Source organism: Lissotriton vulgaris, chromosome 7 (assembly GCF_964263255.1).
Source record: "Lissotriton vulgaris chromosome 7, aLisVul1.2, whole genome shotgun sequence".
NCBI classification, from domain to species: domain Eukaryota; kingdom Metazoa; phylum Chordata; class Amphibia; order Caudata; family Salamandridae; genus Lissotriton; species Lissotriton vulgaris.
The window spans coordinates 1533145966-1533151965 of NC_141695.1; positions in this window are offsets into that span (position 1 = coordinate 1533145966).

Below are 6000 nucleotides of genomic sequence, written 5' to 3' on the forward strand. Positions count from 1 at the left end.
CACTGTGAGGGTTTAAAAAGTGGTTATTCAACATGAGGCAAGATCCAATTGACATTTTGAATCATTTTTGGTACAGTCCAAAAAATCCATTTTCGGATGAAAAACGATGACTCCAGACCTGTCAAACGTTCCCAAAATGGTCTATAATGATGAAATTTTAACATTTAATCTTTTGACTCTAAATGACTGTTGGATGTGAATTATGACTTTTTCAACTAAAATAAGTGTGTTTAAAGTCATATCTGTGCCTGAAACGGGTCAAAATTGAAGCTTTTGAGTAAGCAAAACTCTGTAAAAATGGCAATTTTGGTCACTGTGAGGGTTTAAAAAGTGGTTATTCAACATGAGGCACGATCCAATTGACATTTTGAATCATTTTTGGTACAGTCCTAAAAATCAATTTTCGGATGCAAAACGATGACTCCGGACCTGTCGAACGTTCCCAAAATGGTCTATAATGATGAAATTGTAAGATTTAATCTTTTGACTCTAAATGACTGTTGGGTGTGAATTAAGACGTTTTCAACTAAAATAAGTGTGTTTAAAGTAATTTCTGCGCCTGAAACGGGTCAAAATTGAAGCTTTTGAGTAAGCAAAACTCTGTAAAAATGGCAATTTTGGTCACTGTGAGAGTTTAAAAAGTGGTTATTCAACATGAGGCACGATCCAATAGACATTTTGAATAATTTTTTGGTACAGTCCAAAAAATCAATTTTCTGATGAAAAACGATGACCGCGGAGCTGTCGAACGTTCCCAAAACGGTCAATTTTGATGAAATTTTAACATTTAATCTTTTGGCTGTAAATTACTGTTGGATGTGAAGTATTACTTTTTCAACTAAAATATGTGTGTTTAAAGTCATATCTGTGCCTGAAATTGGTCAAAATTGAAGCTTCTGAGTAAGGAAAACTCTGTAAAAATGACAATTTTGGTCACTGTGAGGGTTTAAAAAGTGGCTATTCAACATGAGGCACGATCCAATTGACATTTTAAATAATTTTTGGTACAGTCCAAAAAATCAATTTTCTGATGAAAAACGATGACCGCGGAGCTGTGGAACGTTCCCAAAATGGTCAATTTTGATGGAATTTTTACATTTAATCTTTTGAAGGCAAATTAATGTTGGATGTGAAGTATTACTTTTTCAACTAAAATATGTGTGTTTAAAGTCATATCTGTGCCTGAAATTGGTCAAAATTGAAGCTTCTGAGTAAGGAAAACTCTGTAAAAATGACAATTTTGGTCACTGTGAGGGTTTAAAAATTGGTTATTCAACATGAGGCATGATCCAATTGACATTTTGAATCATTTATGGTGCAATCCAAAAAATCCATTTTCAGATGAAAAACGATGACTCCAGAGCTGTCGAACGTTCCCAAAATGGTCTATAATGATGGCATTTTAAGATTTTATCTTTTGACTCTAAATGACTGTTGGATGTGAATTATGACTTTTTCAACTAAAATAAGTGTGTTTAAAGTCATATCTGTGCCTGAAACGGGTCAAAATTGAAGCTTTTGAGTAAGCAAAACTCTGTAAAAATGGCAATTTTGGTCACTGTGGGGGTTTAAAAAGTGGTTATTCAACATGAGGCACGATCCAATTGACATTTTGAATCATTTTTGGTACAGTCCTAAAAATCCATTTTCGGATGCAAAACGATGACTCCGGACCTGTCGAACGTTACCAAAATGGTCTATAATGATGAAATTTTAAGATTTAATCTTTTGACTCTAAATGACTGTTGGGTGTGAATTAAGACGTTTTCAACTAAAATAAGTGTGTTTAACCCCTTCGAAGCTAATGACGAGCTGGGCTCGTCATGGCGCTTACCTGCCGTGCGCGGATGACAAGGCCAGCTCGTCATGATTTATGGTGTTTTAGATTTTTTAGCGCAGGATGGGAAAACGCCTAGCAGCCATGTGGTTAAAGTAATTTCTGTGCCTGAAACGGGTCAAAATTGAAGCTTTTGAGTAAGCAAAACTCTGTAAAAATGGCAATTTTGGTCACTGTGAGAGTTTAAAAAGTGGTTATTCAACATGAGGCACGATCCAATAGACATTTTGAATAATTTTTTGGTACAGTCCAAAAAATCAATTTTCTGATGAAAAACGATGACCGCGGAGCTGTCGAACGTTCCCAAAATGGTCTATAATGATGGCATTTTAAGATTTTATCTTTTGACTCTAAATGACTGGTGGATGTGAATTATGACTTTTTCAACTAAAATAAGTGTGTTTAAAGTCATTTCTATGCCTGAAACGGGTCAAAATTAAAGCTTTTGAGTAAGCAAAACTCTGTAAAAATGGCAATTTTGGTCACTTTGAGGGTTTACAAGTGGTTTTTGAATCATTTTTGGTACAATCCAAAAAATCCTTTTTTGGATGAAAAACGAAGACTCCGGACCTGTCGAACGTTCCCAAAATGGTCTATAATGATGAAATTTTAACATTTAATCTTTTGACTCTAAATGACTGTTGGAATGAATTAAGACGTTTTCAACTAAAATAAGTGTGTTTAAAGTCATTTCTGTGCCTGAAACGGGTCAAAATTGAAGCTTTTGAGTAAGCAAAACTCTGTAAAAATGGCAATTTTGGTCACTGTGAGGGTTTAAAAAGTGGTTATTCAACATGAGGCACGATCCAATTGACATTTTGAATCATTTTTGGTACAGTCCAAAAAATCAATTTTCGGATGAAAAACGATGACTCCGGACCTGTCAAACGTTCCTAAAATGGTGTATAATGATGAAATTTTAAAATTTTATCTTTTGACTCTAAATGACTGTTGGATGTGAATTATGACTTTTTCAACGAAAATAAGTGTGTTTAAAGTCATTTCTGTGCCTGAAACGGGTCAAAATTGAAGCTTTTGAGTAAGCAAAACTCTGTAAAAATGGCAATGTTGGTCACTGTGAGGGTTTAAAAAGTGGTTATTCAACATGAGGCACGATCCAATTGACATTTTGAATCATTTTTAGTACAGTCCAAAAAATCAATTTTCGGATGAAAAACGATGACTCCGGACCTGTCGAACGTTCCCAAAATGGTCTATAATTATGAAATTTTAAGATTTAATGTTTTGACTCTAAATGACTGGTTGATGTGAATTGTGACATTTTCAACTGAAATAAGTGTGTTTAAAGTCATTTCTGTGCCTGAAACAGGTCAAAATTGAAGCTTTTAAGCAAAACTCTGTAAAAATGGCAATTTTTTCACTGTGAGGGTTTAAAAAGTGGTTATTCAACATGAGGCACGATCCAATTGACATTTTAAATCATTTTTGTTACAGTCTAAACAATCAATTTTCGGATGAAAAACGATGACTCCGGACCTGTCGAACGTTCCCAAAATGGTCTATAATGATGAAATTTTAACATTTAATCTTTTTACTCTAAATGACTTTTGAATGTGAATTATGACTTTTTCAAATAAAATAAGTGTTTTTTTTTTTTTTTTTTTCTTTTAAACCTTTATTCAGAAAAGAAGGAGATACATGCGCAGGCCCACAACCATCATGGCCGGCCGCAAAAGCAATCAATAAAACAGGAGAAACTGAAGCCAATCAGGAAACAGGATATATAAAAAGACATCAAATGCGGTTGTGGGGCTCGCAAACAGGATATGAGGTTTTCATTTTTAAATTTTAGAAGAAGAGTAGGGGCTGCAACAACAAGGGCATCACACCTCACAGGATAGGAGCACAAAGGAGACGATTGGGACCAACCCCAATCACAGTCGGAGATAGGCTATAACCAAAGCAACTATACAATCTAAGCAGCCACGGCAATAATACTGGACGGGAAACCACATCACAATGATCCACATTTCTAAAAATCACCCCAAAAAGCCTACCCCCCAAGAACTGAAAAACAGAGGCTTGTCGAGAAGCCGAATAAAGAAAAAGAAAGGTGCAAGACCAAGAGACAGCCAACCCTACGAAAGGGGAAAGAACCCTCCCAAAGCCAGAAAAGAGCGATAGAGACCATAGAACATAACAAACTAAAATAACAAACCCCCCCCAAACCCGCCACCCTGCACCCCTGTAATGACTATGGCCTAACCCACTAATAGCGTGCCTGTCGCCCCGGAACTGCCCCACAGAAGGGAAAGTATTAAAAAGAAGTGGAGGAGGAGAAATCAAACAAGCCCCCGGACACCTAATACCTCCCGCCGGCTGTATCCCCCCATAGCACAAACATCATCAATGAGCAGAATCAGTCAGCATTAGCACGGGGAGGACAGTCACCAGAAACCCCCCCCAACCCCCTGCCCGGTGAGGTATTCGGTGCAATCCCGGCAAGAGTAAACGGAGCAACCCCGGGGAATTAGAAGTCAACCCTGCAAGCGTCACAAGGAGTCATATTGCCAAAGTCGTAACAGTTGCAAACCGAGGAAGCGTCTCAAAGTTCAAAGCAGTGGCAAGTAGCAAGAAAATTCCAAAGTCAAAGTCAGCCCTGACCAGTGCGAATCCATTCCGGGGCACATCTCAACCAAGCCGCATCAGACCAGAAGCAATCAAAGCGTCCATGGTGGACCAGGGCAGTGTAGGCGGAGCACGGGTCGGTTTCAAAATGGCGCCATCCGTTGCGCAGACTGGCCGGGACAAAGGAAAATGGCAATCTTCTCCGACGGGACCGTGAGACTCGGCGATGGGGAACAGGATTTCTAACGACGACACACCATCGAAGAGGAGATGTAGAGGGAAGACCATGCGCTGCAGTAGATGAAGGAAAGGTGGGGCCGACTCTCAAAGGAACAAAATTGGGCTGCCGCTCGGGCCCCCGCAGATGGAGGGTCAAATCGGTCGTCTGGATCGCAGATTTCTGTGCAGGCACTGCAGCAATCGTGGCCGACCACAAGCAAACATCGTCCAGTTTCGCGGCCAGGGAGACACAAGCGCCGGTGAAGTGCGAGCGGAGCGCCCCAATCGCCGCCATTATGGACCTCAATGAATGTGCGCCATCCATCCCCTCCATCCCGGGGCTCAGAGGACGAAGGGGAACACAAACTCCAGCACACAGCACCGGGCTCCGGGCACACACTTGGCGATCGCAAAAGCAAGGGCGTCCCGAATTGGCGCACTCAGGGCAGACACCGGCCGTGGGTGCAGCCCGTCAGCCCCGGGACCGTGAAACGGGGGCAGGCACACAACCCACAGCCGTGATGCAGGAGGATCTCAGCAGTGTCTCTTCACCATCCATCAACAAGGACAAGAGTCAAGAGCAAAAAAATGTATTTTCCAGACCTGGAGGACCGGCCACAATCGCGGTCCCAGAGCCGATGTTGATGAGGTCCCTCTCGGGTGCTTCAGAAATCGAGGACCCGGCGGCAGCCCGGGAGTAGGCCAAAAATGGAACACGACATAACTTCGTCGCTAAAGAAGATAGAAAATCCGGGAAAGCACCATTGGCATCAGGCAATCTTTGTACAGCCGGGCACGGGGCGTGGGTAGAGGATAGTCGACAGGATAGTCGGGCCGCCGGCGGAGGTCGGCGGAGCCGGGAGCTTATGCGGCCATCTTGGATCACGGCGTAGCTCCTCGAAAAAATAAGTGTGTTTAAAGTCATTTCTGTGCCTGAAACGGGTCAAAATTGAAGCTTTTGAGTAAGCAAAACTCTGTAAAAATGGCAATTTTGGTCACTGTGAGGGTTTAAAAAGTTGCTATTCAACATGAGGCACGATCCAATTGACATTTGAATCATTTTTGTTACAGTCAAAAAAATCAATTTTCGGATGAAAAACGATGACTCCGGACCTGTCGAACGTTCCCAAAATGGTCAATTTTGATGGAATTTTAACATTTAATCTTTTGGCTGTAAATTACTGTTGGATGTGAATTATGACTTTTTCAACTTAAATAAGTGTGTTTAAAGTCATTTCTGTGCCTGAAACGGGTCAAAATTGAATCTTTTGAGTAAGCAAAACTCTGTAAAAATGGCAATTTTGGTCACTGTGAGGGTTTAAAAAGTGGTTATTCAACATGAGGCAAGATCCAAT